This window comes from Microtus ochrogaster, chromosome 7 (genome assembly GCF_000317375.1).
Source record: "Microtus ochrogaster isolate Prairie Vole_2 chromosome 7, MicOch1.0, whole genome shotgun sequence".
Taxonomy (NCBI): Eukaryota; Metazoa; Chordata; class Mammalia; order Rodentia; family Cricetidae; genus Microtus; species Microtus ochrogaster.
In genome coordinates this window covers 1,449,778-1,466,045 of record NC_022014.1, presented here as the reverse complement: position 1 = coordinate 1,466,045, position 16,268 = coordinate 1,449,778, and positions in this window count along the sequence as shown.

The following is a 16,268-nucleotide window of genomic DNA, read 5'->3' as shown; positions in this document are numbered from 1 at the left end:
GTTGAGACTTGGTTTTCCTCTGTTCAGCTGGTACAGAAAGTTCCTCAGTGGCGTAGGTGACTCTAAACAGGGAAAGCCATGGTCCCCTACTGGGTGCAAGAGGCCATGAAGGCTGGACTTCTAGAACCACTTTCTGAATCGTAATGGGTCTTGCTCACAGATGGACTATTCTAACTTGGGGGTAGGGGAGGGTGACAACTACCCTACAGCTTCAATATTTCTCCAGAGCTATGAGGGGTCTGCTTTCATGGAACGATCAAGGCTGTAATTAGGCATGGGGTTATTTTCTTGGAAATACTGGTCCCTAGAAGAGGATAGGTTTAGCTGTCTTCTCTTCTGTTCTCACTTCGTTGCCATCCCACATTCTGCCCTGTGGCCCCACAGCCTCACCAGATGCCAGTCTCTCAGGCTCCCACCTTTGCAGCCTTCAGAACTGTCCGTGGTCCTGTCCTGGCATTCTGTCATGACCCTTCCTCAGGTGTTCTGTGAGGACAACACGAGCATTCTCAGACAGAAGCAGCCAGGGGAGCTGGGAAGGCAAACAAACCCTCAGCCGTCAGGCAACAGGGCTTAGCTGGATTCTGCTGCTCTTGAGCAGGTAGCGAGGAGGTAATTCTCATCATCCAAACAGCCACATAATTTGTCTTAATTAGTGAGTTCTGGACTGAGAGTTTCATTTGGAAAATGCTGGGAAGCGACAGTATGAGATAATGGCCCGGAGTGATTATGAAAGTCGAGTGCCTTCAAGATGAAAAGACCCCGGGTGCAGGAGAAGGTGCCACCATGCTACGGTCACCCAGAGGGGACAAAAGATGTGTGCCGAGTGTGTGGCGCAGCTCAATGACTCGGCACAGTGGCGGCATGATTCCTTTCCTGTAGCAAGTGCCCCTTCTGAGAAGAAGTGACCTTGCCACATTCGCAGAGTTGGTTAGGGTGTCTCCCTCAAGCGTGGGACAGACTGTTACAACATGAAGCAGATGCTTTGATCTTCACCTTGAAATTTCCAGCGCTGACTCAACTACAAAAAAAAAAAACAAACCCAAAGATGGATTATCAGAGTTAATATTGCTGTCTCTGTGAGCACACAGGAGGAGGAGAAGAAGGAAGAATAAAGAGGTGACAAGTGACAATGGCAAAGGCAACAACAGGCTGAGACAGCAGACAGGACGCTGAACCCAGAGCATGCCGGACTGGAAGACCACCACTGCCTCCATCCTCAGGAGAGCTGGCCTCGCCTGTGTTTGTTCACCCCAGGCCAATCTCATTTCCATGGCAATGGGCCTGTCCACTGGGCAGTGCTGAGGAGCCAAGTAGCTGTGCTTACTGTAGATGGCACCAAGGGGCACTCGTCACTGGCAGCGTCCTGTGGCCCTCAGGTTTCTCAGTTCCTGTGTGACTTAGCTGGGTGGATGGCCACTCTTTAAACCTTCATGAGTGGGACCATGCTGGACTGGAGGGGGATTCTAGGAGACCCAGAAGGCCAGTCAAGGTTCTCCCTTTGCAAACCATTACATGGCTGACTCCCTAGCTGGACTTAGGCGCTTTGGTTTTGCATTAAAAGTAGAGTGAAAAAATAAAATAAAATCAGATATGACTCTGAGGCCTGATTCAGAGCACAGAGGAAAACCAGGCTCCTTTAAATAGCTGTAGAATAACGCACACTACAGAGTGCAGGTCTATATAATGAACGCCTATGGCTTTAGTGCGTCGTTATCAGACGGTGCCACAGCGATCTTGTGTGAGTGCTGTGTATATATTTGAACCTTTGCAGTGTGAGGTATTTATACCAAATTTATACCAAGTGTTGATTATTTGTCTTATTTTTAAAAGTATCATTAGAGCCAGGCACGCATCACACGTCTTTAATGCCAGCCCTGGAGAGGCAGAGGGAGGTGGATCTCTGTGAGTTTGAGGCCAGTTCTGGGCCAGTCAAGGCTACATAGTGAAACCATGTCTTTGGGCACTGTGGTGTATCTTTGTAATCTCAACACTCAGGAGGCTGAAGCAGAAGAGAGTTCCAGGCCAGCCTGCATTCTACCTTTATGATAATCCCCAGGTGAAGTGATTTTACCTGAGCCTACAGGGAAAGGGAATTATCTAATGTGGGCTGACTTGTAGGGAGTAGCTGAGACAGGATTTGAACCCAGACCTGTCAGCTCCCAATGCTAACAAATGGGTGTACAGTGGTCTAGATTAGTAGCACCTACTATTGCCATGACCATAAGGGGCAACCATGAGTTTGGAGAAGCCAGACGTGCCATGTGGGTGTGTGTCTATCCTTAGAGGCTCGCCTTTCACCTAGGCTGACACCCTAGTGCCCACCACTGACTTGCTGAGAGCAACCTCTGTTCCTGGGGGCAGGAGATGCCAGAGCACCAAGTCAGTCTGCAGTCAGGGCTATGAAACAAAGCGAACGTGCAGTCGACAGGCAGCTGGCTGAGGCTCTTTCTCCTTCAAGCCCCATTACAGAGTGGTCAGGATGCATCTGCAGAGCGGGACACCACTCCACAGCACGTGGTTCCTCAGCCAAGAACACAGCCTGTTATGAACACTAACAGCTCAGGCTTGCCTGGAAGCCCCCATTTAGAAGGAGAAAACCAAGACCTCTTGGGGGTCTGTTCCAGTTTTCCCCTCTAAGGCTGGAAAGCATACTCCACCTTCCCGTGGGTTCAAGGGCAGTGTTTAAAGAGAGAGGGTCAGAGATCAACACAGGTCAACAGTAATTGGCTGGCAGAGGGTGAGTAATTATGTCCCTCCCACTGGGCAGGCACGCTGTCCTTCTCTGAACCATTCATGAACTTCCTGAAGTCCACAGTGACTTCTACCAGGATTGTGACAAGTGGTGTCTTGCCATTCTTTCTTAGAACACAAAGCCCTGAGTGTTCCAGAAGGGCAGAAGCCGTTATACAAGGCCAAACACTGAGTAGGCGTTCCTTAAACTATTCAAGAGTGAAGGCTGCGGTTGTTTGTTGCCTTTTGGGATGTTTTGAAACACGTTTTCGTGTGATCCAGACTGACCACTAACTTGCTGTGAGGTCATAGATGAAGTCTTGATCTTCCTGCCTCTACTTCTTTGAAATTGTAGGTATTCATCACCATGCCTGACTTCATTCATTGTTGTCATAATTATCTCATCGCCACAATGCACTCCTAGACTCTAGATGGCTTGTTTGTTTGTTTTTTTTGAGACAGAGTTTCTTGGTGTAATAGCCCAGCTGTCCTGGAAATAGCTCTGTAGACCAGGCTGGCTTTGAGATTAGTCTGCCTCTGCCTCCCAAGTTCTGGGATTAAAGGGATGCGCCACCACGGGTTGGCTAGATGGGTTTTGATTTTGTCTTTTGAGACAGGGTTTTTCTGTGTCGTCCTGGCTGTACTGTAACTCACTCTGTAGACCAGTTTGACCTCAGACTCAGAGATCCTGCTGTCTCTGTCTCCCTAGTGCTGGGATTAAAGGTGTGCACCATTGTTGCTTGACTTTTAGATAGGTCTTATCTGGTGGCTGCATCAGTCAGCTTCCCATTGTTATAATAAACTAATCGAGATAAGCAACTTAAATTTGGGATCACGATCCTCCACCCCTAACTGAGGATCTCTGGACAGCTGATGGCTTCTGGGAGAGGGAGATTCAGTCTTCTTTAAGGGTGTGGGCCCTGCTGACCATGGTGAATGGCCCCTCACCCAGGTTATGAAGAAAGAGGATGTGCCGGCGGTGGTGACACGTGCTTTTAAAGGCAGCACTTGGGAGGCAGAGGCAGGTGGATCTCTGTGAGTTCAAGGCCAGTCTGGTTTGCAGAGTGAGTTCCAGGACAGCCAGGACTATTACACAGAGAAACCCTGTCTGAAAACCAAGGTAGGGGGAGAAGAGAAAAGAGGATATGAGTTTGCGGGGAGGGCAAGAATTTTTGGATTTAGGTTTTTGAGGATTTCGGGGGAGGAATTGGGGTAACTGTAATTAAAATACATTGTATGAAATTTCCCAGGGCCTGGAGAGATGGCTCAGAGGTTAAGAGCACTAGCTTCACAGAGGACATGGGTTCAATTCCCAGTACCTCCATGGTGGCTCCCAGCTGTCTGTAATTCCAGTTCCAGGGGATCCAGCACCCTCTTCTGGCCTCCAAGGGTACCTGCATACATGTGGTGCACAGACATACACTCAGGCACAGACATACACTCAGGCACAGACATACACTCAGGCCCCCCCCCCCCCACATAAAATGGAAACAAAACTTATCAGACCGTTCAGATCTCTGGTAAGCTTCTGAATGGCAGGAGACACGTGGGAATAAATCTTCTGAGTTTACCGGCAGGAAGCCAAGAGAAAAGATAGGGCAGGCCAGAGACCCATGATCCCCTTTGAGGGTGCACCCCAGTGACCTAAAGACCTCACACTGGGTCACACCTCTTAAGCTTTACTGAATCAGGAAGCAAAGCCTTCAGAAGGTGATGTGGTCATCAATGTGACGCCTTCACAGACATGCTTAGGGCCTTTACACAAGAGGCCCGGAGACTCCCTTATCTCCTTCACCACATGTGAACACAGAGCAGATGGTTAAGCCAGAATCAGCTTCTCGTCAGCACCTTGTAGACACCCCAGGCTCTAGGATTTTGAGAAATAAATTGTGGCGACCGGTACCTGGTCTCTGCCATTCTGTCATGACAGTCTAACTGAGACAAGGCTGAAGGAAGTGTGTGGCTGACCCCGGGGAAGACCAGAGCCAGGATTCTAAGTTCAGAGGTCCCTTTAGACTATTCAGGTCTGGGTTGACTCCCCGGTGGGAAACCTTGCACCTGTCATGGTATCTCTCTGACATGTGAGTTTCTTAACCTCTGGTGTGATGGGGAGACCAGAGGCCCTAAGTACAACTTATGGCCAGGGCAGGTTGTGCACCCCATCTTGATCCTGCCTCACGTTAAGCCCTGGGAAACAGCAGTTGTTACTCACATTATACATCCTGGTGAATGTGATCTTTTTGGTAGGACACTGAAGGGTTCCTCAGGCCATGGGAGTTGTCTCTCTGACTTACCGTCAGCTTCTAGCCATCTTCCTGATACCCAATCTGACGTCTCGCAGTCTGGGAAGGATGCCAAACATGTCTGTTCTCCACCACTGTTTCTGTGGCTCTCAAGCCATGAGAAGTCTTTCCTCAAATCTCTGTGCTTGAACAATGGGAGATGCTGGGGAGCTGAGTTGTTAGATGCAGAAATCTAGGGGCCCAGCAGCATGGTGAGCCCATACACCTAAAAGGGAGGGAGAGAGAGAAACAGAGAGAGAGAGACACACACACACACACAGAGGGACAGACAGAGAAACAGAGACAGATAGACATAGACAAAGACAGAACTAGGGCTAAATGTCCCCTTCCTCTCTCCCATGACACAGTTCCTTCTTGTTTGGCCAGGGACACCTTCGCAGGGAAAACACACGCTGACTGGACTTTCCTCCTGGGCTGTTTCCTTTGATGGGGTTAATAGACCTGCTTAGAGTCTTGGCCAGTAATCCCAAGGCAGTCAGCACAATGAGCATCCATCCCTGGCCTGTCCCTGAGTCAATCTAATCCCCCAGCTCACCACTCAGTGACTCTGGCTTTAGTTCAGCCCATCTGTTGCTTACTGAGCATTCGTGCAAACCTGGCCTCAAGCTGGTACAGGGGCAGTCGAGCTGAGTTTCTGCTCTTAAGAAGTGCGAGCCTGGTGCAGGTTAGGCCTGGCCACTTTTGCTTTAGCTCCTCTATGTATCGCATTGCTTATGTATGCATTACCTGCTTGCCAGACACAGTGGCCCCGCCTCCTTTGCTTTGGAGTGCTACCATGGGTTAGGGCTGACATTTGTCTACAAATGTCATCTGCTGAAAATATTAACCCCTATAACCTAAAACATGACCTCATTGGGAAAGGCAGTCGTCATAGGTGTAGTTGATATAGGGTCAAGTTGGAGTGTGGGTTCTAAACCAATTGGATTGGTAACCTTATTATAAAAAGAAATGAGAAGCAGTCAGAGGGAGAGAGTCACACATGTCCAGATGGAGGCAGAAACCAGGCTGATCCATCAATAGTCTAAGGGTCGTCAAAGGGCTAACAGCACCAGGTGCTTCGGAGAGGCAGGACGGATCCTGGTCCTCGAAGACCCAGAAGGAACCAACTCTGGCAACATCTTCACTGTGATTCCTCAGAGCAAGAAGACAATGAACTTCTACTGTCTTAGCCACGTAGTTCAGAGTGCCGTCTACCCAAGCAAACTGATAGACTGTGCAACTGCCTCCATCAAGGCAGCGTGACTGACAGTGGCACGTGCTCTCGACAGCCCTGGTTCATGGTCCGTGACCTTTCACTTGGTTTACGCTGCTTAGGATTGTCAGCATCAGGGATGGTTTGGATGCATGTGTTGGAGAGACTGAGTCTTCCATCAGCCCGAGTCTCTGCATGTCTGTGTGGAACCGAGCCTCCCAACTCTCATCCTGGCTGGATTGACAGACAGAGAATTGGGATCCTAAGTCACAAGCTAATTTAATGGTTGTCCGACTACTCTATTTGAAACGACCAGCCCTCATTTCCTTGTGTGGCCTCTGTCACAATGGTTATTTGGTTTCTTATTTGTCTATTTTCTGCCTCTGCCACCAGGTTATTGTAAAAATAGAACGTTAGGGTTCAGCTGCTGCTCAGGACAAGCACACAGCAGCCTGTCCCCGCTCACTGACAGCACTCTACTGAGGCATTGTCCTTGAGCCCCTAGCTAACAGATAACCGGGGGACAAGATCTCTCATCTGGTGAGTTACATCAAAGAGGGTAATGGTGGGCACACATCCTGCTCCTTGCTGTGTCTGCCTCTTCCTGGGAGTGTAGCGTAACCTCTTCCATCCTCAGAAAGGTCTAGGAGGAGACTCCTGCTTTTGCCATGTGGGCCCTGATTTTTTTTCTCTTAAAGCCCACACCGTACTGTCTGTCTCTGGTGCTGGGGACTGAATCATCCTCAGCATGTCCACCATGCTGCTGTCTGTCTGTCTGTCCACACATTAGTAAGTTTGTACTCCCAAAAGTGCATCTTGTAGCTCATGGGATTCCCTTCAGCAAGTTGCAGGCAAACAAACAGGTAAGTCTATTTTGCCAACTATCTGATGCCTAGTTCTCCATAGGGACGTCTGCAGAATAGATTTTCTCTGGTGGGAGGAAGTCAGGGAAGCAGACAGCTGTCACCCACTACACGGGATGACCAGGATGTAAGTACGTTTGGGGAAACAATGTCTTTGAAGGGAAGAAAAAAAAAAAAGGCGAGAAACCTCAGAGGGGTCTGAGCAAGGTTTTAAGGGAGACTCCAGAGTTTCTATGTAAGCATGGTTAAGACACATACCGGATGAGGACATAGCTCAGACGGTGGCACAGAGAAGCAGAGACCCTGTGTGTCGAGAACGAGGTGGGGGAGGGTGGCTTCTGGGCCCTGAGCTGGGTGCAGGTGGAGACAGTGGGAGGAGCTGAACCACAGGGCATTTTCACCGTCACCATCCCGTGAGCCTCTGGGACCATGAGCCACAGAAGGAAACATGTTCATGTCCCTCACACACTCTTTCATGCATCGCTGCAACAGGACAATTGTCTCAGTACCAACACTGGCTCTCACCATAACGGAAACAGAAATCTGGGATTTAACTTCCCCTCCCCACTGTGCGCTTTTAAATGCTGAGATTTCTCGGTAACTGTCGATATGAACCACAATCACCATTACTGGCCATGGAACTGAATCAGGACTAAGGACTAAAGTGTCTTAGGTGGACGCCCAGGCAGTGTGGAGCCAAGGCAAGTGTGGTCAAGTGGGGAGGACCCAGCACCTGCCAAGGGGAGGGTGGCAGTCAAGTGGAGAATCTTCACTCAGAATAGGCCCAATGGGCGACTTCACTGCCTCCTGTTGGGTTTTCCTGAGAACTGGGAAGAGTCCCATGTCAGGAGGTGTCCTTATGCCGGCACTTCTGCTTGTCCATGCTAGCCCGACTAGCCTTCACATGAGCTTCTATGCGAAAGCACAAGGCACCCGCCGTCCTTTGCAGGGTGTTGTGGAGATCTTGCCATGGCACACTGGGAGGGGCTTTGTTGTTTAGAAAGGGAATTGGGCTCGTGGAAAGAGTGGCATGTTAGGAGAGGTTTGGAAAGACAGTCTGCAACGAGCTGGGAGCCAGGCGGACCTGGGTCTGCTCAGGACCCTAGATGTGGACACAGGCTGCCCGTGGCTATAGGGAAGCCATCCTTTCCCTTCGCTCCTTTCTGCTCCTCTCATTGCTTGTTCGAATCTGTGTTTAGCTGTGACTCAAAGAAGGAGAACGGACGTTGTCCCATAGAGGCCCTGAACCCCTGGACACCAGCTCTGTTACCCATGCACTGCCCAGTGTCCCAGAAACCCCTTTGTTTCTAGCCAAACCTCCCACCCCTCCCCCTCCCCGTTCCCTTGCAAATTTTGCTCCTTAAGCAGCAGGCGAATAAATCTACAGCCTTTAAGGGCTAGAATTCTCTTGGTTCTTCCTGGCATCGGGTTTCCATGGCAACCCAAAGCTCTCCTCTGCCACCTTTGAGAATGTCGTTAGGCTGTGAGGGGGAGGTGACAAAGCCACAGTGTCGCAGGCAGGCTGCTGCAGGCACTTGGGAAGGCAGCCTGCCTGCCTGCCTGCCTGGCAGAAGCCCTTTGGCGGCAGGCTTTTGTTGTTTTATTTCCTCAGAAACAGAACACACACAAACCATTTCCTTATGTCTGACCAAGGCTGCTCTCCTCTCAGGGAAAAACAAAAACAAAAACAAAAACAAAAAAAACAACAAAACTAACAACCCAGAGCTAACAAGACGTCCCAGTCAAAGAACTACTTAGCTGTTAGTGTCTCAAGAAAAATGGCCTAGTAAAGAAAATGGCTTTGCCCGCTTCATTTTGCTAACTCTCCCCCACACTTATTTAATGGGTGAGAAAGCTAGGTTTGCGGTAGTGAAAGGATCTGACAGTGACAGGTTGGGAGGGGCCTGCAGCTTCTTCCCGACAGAACCCCATCCTCAGGGTACTGTGCATTAAGAGGTTATGCGTGCCAGCATAATTACGGGAAATAACAGCTCTTGTATAAGGAACTGCATTTAGGACCCAGGTGCCTGTGAGGGGACCGGAGGATGCTGGAGGCCTTCTCGGCTGTTCTGTGTTGGCCTGCAGTACTGATGTAAGGCTGGAGCAAACCCAGCTGTCTTAGCTCATTTCCCATTGCCTTAACCAAATGCCACAGACTAGGTAATTTATAAAGAATAGAGATTTATTTGGCTCAAGCTCTGGAATCCGAGGAATCTAAGTCCCTGGTTTCTGGTGCAGCCTCTGTGCTGCATCCAGACAAGGTGAGGCAGAGCAAGTGCTAGTCGGAGTCTTTTCTTTTTCCTACAAAGGCACTGGTGTCCTCAGGGGTCCTACCTGGTTCATCTCATCTGATTACCTCCCTGAAGCAGCACCTCAAAACCCACCATCACTAGGCTGGTGGTGCACACCTTTAATCCCAGCACTCGGGAGATAGAAGCAGGCGGATCTTGTAAGTCTGAGGCCAGTCTGGTCTATATAGTGAGTTCCAGGGAAGTCAGAGCTATATAGAGTGGCCCTGTCTTAAAAACAAAACAAATAAAAATACCATCAATATACAAGTTTGAGGACTGGTTTCTAACAGATGAAATTTGAGGAACAGTGATAAACAGCATCAGTGACGGAGGTGTGTCTAGAATCATTGTCCCAGTCTGGATTGCTCAACCCTTCTCTGCCTTGGCTCCTCATTCCCTAGGTGCCTTTCACTGAGGCTAAGAGTCTTTCAAACAATCTGGCCACAATGACCCACTTTGTTTAGACATTATTTTCAGAGTTCCTTGTAGTGGGTTTGAAGTCGGCCTTCTGCCACAACCCCCCTAGAAATGTGCTCATTAGTGCAGCTAAACTGGGCTTCAGTTGGTGAACCAAACATACTCCATGTTTCTCCAACCTCCCTTTAGGTTGAGTCCTCTGCATGGAATAAGCCCTTCCTGTGAGCTTCGGAACTCATGGCTGAACAGGCTGCTTGATCCTGCACTGCTTGTGGTGGTTTCCGCCACCTCTCCATCTCTGTGCGGTTGGGGACACCCCCAGAACTGCCTACTGATGTTCTTGTCTCCTTCACTGACTGCAGATGCTAAATTTGTTTTGTTATTGGGAATCAACAGGTAGCAGGTGCCCAGGATTCAAGGAGAGCTAGAAACATCCAAACAGATCAGTGTATATCAGCAGATTTAGAAAGGTCAAAGAGTTCTGAATTAGAAAGGCCTAGAACAGAGAGTATGAAATCAGGAGGCTGGCGGTGTGATCTTGCAAAATTTTACAGGAAGATGTCAACTGGATTATGTATGTGTTAAACATTGAATAAGGTGAACTTATTTTGCCTTCAAATCAGAAAAATCTATTAATATAATCACCAGTTTAGTAGAGCGGAAAAGCGAATGATGTGCGAGTCCTTCAATACATGGCTAAGAACCTTGAGAGAGGAAAACTTGTCTTAAGATAAAACCCTAACCTAGTGCTCAATGTTGCCCAGACACCAGCTGTACTGAGAGCTGTGTCTTGCTCTCAGCATCCCTTTTGCTCAGTAGCTACTCCTAGAATCCAGCAAATGCAAGAAGGCAAAGAACACCAACCAACCAACCAACCAACCACCAACCAACCAACCACCAACCAACCAACCAACCAACCAACCAACAACCAACCAACAACCAACCAACCAACTACCAACCAACAACCAACCAACAACCAACCACCAAACCAACCAACCAACCAACCAACCACCAACCAACCAACCAACCAACCACCAACCAACCAACCAACCAACAACCAACCAACCACCAACCACCAACCAACCAACCAACAACCAACCAACCAACAACCAACCAACCAACCAACCAACCAACAACCAAGAACACAACCTCCCAAAACAAAACAAAAATAAACTAACCAAGCAAAACAAAAATGACGTGAATGAAAGGAATAAACTTTCAAACAAAGCTGTTGGTATTTGTAGTTATTATTCCCCCAGCAAGCAAAAGAACAAAAACTAACATGATAACAGAACTAAAAGAGGTATCAGTAAATGGGAGCTAGATACATACACAACATTTGAAAATGTAGAGATTTCCTTTGGTACAATTATAGAATATAACTAAAGTTCCCATTCATAATTAAAACAAAGATGTACATAAAGGATCTATAAACAAACCTAATAAGAATCGTTCAAGACTTAGGTGAAGAAAATTATTATTTAATTTTTTTTAGATTACTTTATGTGTCTGAGTGTCTTGCTTGTATGCATGTCTGTGCACTGTGTGTGTCTGGTACCCACAGATGTCAGAAGAAGGCATCACATCCCCTGGAACTGGAGTGACAGATGGCTGGGAGCCGCTGTGTGGATGCTGGGAGCTGGACCTGAGTCCTCTGGAAGAGCAGCCAGTGCTCTTACCCTCTGAGCAGTCTCTCTACGCCCATGGTGAAGAAAATTATTAGGCCTTACAAAATGAACAATAATATTTCAAATCTCCTATGTAATGGAAATTTGTGGGTTGGGATGTAGTGCGATATGAGTTCATTTGCCTACCATGAACCAGATCCTGAATTCCAGCACAGAAGGAAAGAAAGAAAGATAGAAAAAGGAAGAAAAGATGGGGAAGAAAATCCATGGCATAAACTAGATAGGGAGAGAAATTATAAAAATATCATAAACCCTTTCCACATGTTCTTCATTGGCAATACAACCCTAATCATAGTTTGATGTGAGTTTTAATGAAACTTAGCAGGGTTTTAAATTTGATATTAAAATGTGTAAAAAATTACTGGGGAAATTTTCAAAAAGAGGAATGATACTGACATAAAACCGTATGCAAAGCTATAGCGACTAAAACAGAATGTTTGGAGCTGGAGAGATGACTCAGCTCTTATGAGAATGGATTACTCTTCCCATAAGGTAGCGAGCTCACAACCAGCTGGAACTTCAGTTCCAGGGGATTCAGCATCCTCCTCTGGTCTCTGAGGGCACCAGGCGTGCATCTGCTGCACACAAACTCATGCAGGCACACACACATACACATGAAAATAAATAAATCTTTACAACAGTGTGTTTATTGACTCAGAAACACCCTTCGATTAATATTATGGAAACAAGTGCATTTGAGAATTTATTTCATGTTGATGAACAGGATGAATTCATTCAGGCAGCATGACTTCATCAGTAGGAAAAATGGAATTTACCCCAGAAAAAATAGACCGTCATGTAATTATTGATACAAATGATTCCTCTCACACGCTGTAAAGTAAAAAGAGGTCACCTGTGCTGCATAAGGCATGTCTAATCCCATTTCTGATTTAAGACACAGTACATCTGCTCCCTGACTTATGGTGGGACTATCTGGGAAACCCATCAAAAGTTGAACTGTATTTACCACACTAACCCACAAAGCATCCCGGCTTAGCCCAGTCCCCCTTAAATGTGATCATTAGCCAACAGCTGGACAAAATCGCATAATGAACAACATGTTTTATAATAATGTTGTACATCACACATAGCTTGTTGCATATTGGAGAGAGAGAGAGCGAGAGAGCGAGAGCAAGAGAGAGAGAGCTGCTGGGTGCAATGAGGAGTGGCCTTTTCTCTGTTCACAACCTCCCCATGGCTCACTGCCCGTGCCCAGCATCCCCAAAACTCTTGCACACAGCACATGGCTAACCTGGGGAAGACCTGACCCAATTTTGAAGTGCATTACTTTCCCCTCCTCAAAAGGGCCCCAGATCCTAAATGGAATCGTCTCAAGTCAGGGGCCTGTGCATTGGGGCTAAGCATGGTTGCACAGAAGAGTGTTCCTAGGAAATGCCTGGGGAAGCAAATGGACTCGAAGAAGGTGGAAAGAGACTTCTTACTTTCCTCAGAATTCTCCATGGCTTTGTTTATGGTGAAAGTATTCACGTCCTTCTTGTTAGAAGTGCTCAGAGAGTCCTCGTGCTCAGAGATTCCTCGGGAGAAGGGAAGCAAACAACAGTTTGAACAAGTCATTCACACACGGTGGGGAAGTTGCTGTGCTGTTGGGAGTTCAGAGAAGCCACTGATTTTCCCCTCTGCATCCTCCTTACCCTCTTCATGGTCCCCGGGTATTGTAGTAGGGAGCGGTGGGGCTGCGTCCCCTGCACCTGGCCACCCGCCCGCATGGCTAGCTTATGCTCCAGGAGAGGGGAGCATGGCCTCTGAGCTCACTTCCTCTTCCTCCCAGCATTCTGTTCTGTTTACTTCTCCCACCTATGTTTTAACCTATGAGGGCCAAGCAGTTTCTTTATTTTTTAACCAATGACCTTCCTCCATCACCCAGGCAACCCCACCCCAACCTTTCTGGATTCAGGGAGAGGTTCCTTCCCTCCCAGACTCTACTCCTTGGCTGGTCATCCCACCCAACAGAGCACCAGATTGTCCTGCCTGCATGGGTAGAAAATGGAGGCCAAGGTCACACAGCAACAATGTCCTGTGGAACAAACACTCCCTCCCAGGAAGTAAGAGGCCTGTGGTCCCTTCTCAGACTGTCACTTTTGTTCATCTTCATTCCTTTGCCTTTTGTGTGGTGATTATTCTAATCTGCCAAGCTGTTTCTCACAGAGCAAAGCTCCGTGCCAACTTGATCTTTGTCCCCATTTGTTCTATGTCCAGCACCTAGGAGTGTGTCTGGCTTCAGGAGTCTCTCAACAGATGGATGCTGGGTGATTTCTGTCTGCACAATTTCACAAGTTCCTGAGCCACTTCCTCTGCCCAGCCCAAGTAACAGTGCTTCCATAGGGCCTGGATGGCGTGTCCAGAGTCAGGTGTGAGCACAGCCTTCTGGCTTCCGACCTGCAGGACCAGACAAAGGATGTCCTCGTTCTTTATAGACACTGCCTTTTCTCTTCTCTTTATAAGTTTCCAATGGCTCATTAGGTACCCATTTTGTAAATCTCCAGCCAATCCCCCCACCGAGGCTTTGTTTCCACCCCCTGAATGGTGTAATCCTAGGATGCAGCTGAGGCCCCAGAGTGGCCCCAGGGATGCAGTCTGCAGATTTGCATTTTTCTATGAGTGACCTGTGGAGGATTTGTCAGACTGAAGGTTCTCCACATTTCCTTCCCACAACCAAACTCAAGGGGACTCACTAATAGTCTGCCCATCCCCAGGATGCTGTGCACTTCTTTCCTGGATGATGCTTCCCTTAAACGATGATTTCTGCAGGAGAGAATGCCACACTTGATCTGACCTTTCTAGAGACTAATTAGAACAGCACCCATTAGCCTGAGCCATGGTCAGCCGTGGGAAGACCTGGTCAAACACCAGTCCACAGGCACTGAGTCAGAAGAGTGATCGCAGGGTGAGCTGGGGACCTAGCAGCAGATCCCTGCATGTCTGAGTTTAGTGTGACCTGTCCACAGCAGTCAAGCCACAGCATCAGTTCAGGTGTCCCCAGAAGATTAACAGATAGGACAACAGGGTAGGGACACACACTGGCGTCTCATTTGGCCACAGAGGAGAAGGAAATGACGTCACCTGCAGGACAATGGGCAGAACTGGAGAACAGTTTGTTAGATGAAATAAACCAGACTCAGAAAGACAAAGGTCATTTATTTTCTTTTCTCTGTGGAACCTAGATTTTTACATACACCCTTGCATATGAGTATGACGATATGTGTGTGTGTGTGTGTGTGTATGTGTGTGTGTGTGTGTGTGTGTGTGTGTGTATGATGAAAGCAAAAGAGGGCCATTTGACCAAAGGAAGGAGGCTTAGGGAAGGGAGGGGCAGGAGGGGTAGTGGGGTAAACCTGGTCAAAGTTCCTGGTCTACATGAGTGACAATGTCACCGAGGAAACTGTCACTTTTTTTTTATCATGAGTATTTGCTGCTTTTTCAAATTTTTAATATTTAAAGAAGAGAGTGGTGTTCAGAAAGCAGAAAAGATGTTACTGCGTTAGATGAGGCCTCGGGAAGGAAGGCTAACTCCAGCCGAGCTCAGTGTTCACGTCTGTAAAGTGGCCATAGCTTCCCATGTAGTTCCTGGACTGTTGTGGGAGATCAACATGGTCACAGAGACCAGTGCTGTTCCAGTATCCTCTTGACTTTCCATATCATCTGGTGACTGAGCCGTTACCAGGAAAACAAGACTGGAACACAGTTACAATGTCTTTGTTGGGGAGTATTATAAGGGTCCCTCTGAAGGTCCAGTCTGAGCACAGCCCTCGTGCGAAGCATCAGATCAAATGGCTCATAGGCTGGTGTATAAGTCACAGTGTGCATGAGGAGTCACTTGCCAGGGTGCTCACCGAGTGAGGCAGCTCTTCCACACAAGCCCTGGGAGCCCGATGGCTGTGTCATGTGGACAGTGACTGCCCAATGAAGTTCCTTTCCACCTGTGGAACTATATTTTCACACATCATTTCTGAGGATGCTCTGTAGCTTTAAGAACATAAAGACATCGATGCTGGAGAAACATTTAATATGCCTGCCTGGTGGAGAGTGGGTGAATTTTATAACCAAAGGGGATAATTAAATGCAACCTGCAGTTCATGCATGGCGAGCACAGCTCACGGATGAGAGCATGCCACACGGGGGCTGCAGCTGCTGACGGGTTGGCTTCTTGACTCCCAGCAGCTTTCCCGATTGCCCTAGATTCCTCTCAGCCGCAAGGCAGGCTGTAATCAAGGGCACGTGCACACACCGGGGAGCTACACACATTCAGATTCTAAACCTAAAGTCGTCCTATCTTGTGACCTCAGCTGGTGGCAGACGGCTGTGGCGTCAACACAACTGCCTGCCAAGCTCAGGGAGTTGGCTCGGCGCCTAGCGCCTCATGTGAGTGTGTTGGTGAAGTAGGTGGGCGCTTCTCCCTAACTGTCGTTTGCAGGTGGAATCTCCGGAAAGTCACTAGGATGACTCAGTAGCGTAGAGTCCCCATGAATGGATCCTGGTGGCTTAGTAAGAAGAGAGAGTGGTCACACACAGCTTACTGTCTCTTGTCATGCAATGTCTTGCACTGCCCCTGGACTCTGTCAGTAAGAAATCTATTACTGGACAAGGCTGTTAGACTTTATACCTCTAAAACTGTGAGCCAAAGTAAGCTCTGTTGAATTAAGAGCGGCGAGGCTGCATCCCCCCGCACCCGGCCGCCCACATGGCTAGCTTAGCTTATGCCCCGAAATAATTACACGGAAACTGTATTCTTTTAATCACTGCCTGACCCATTAGTTTCAGCCTCT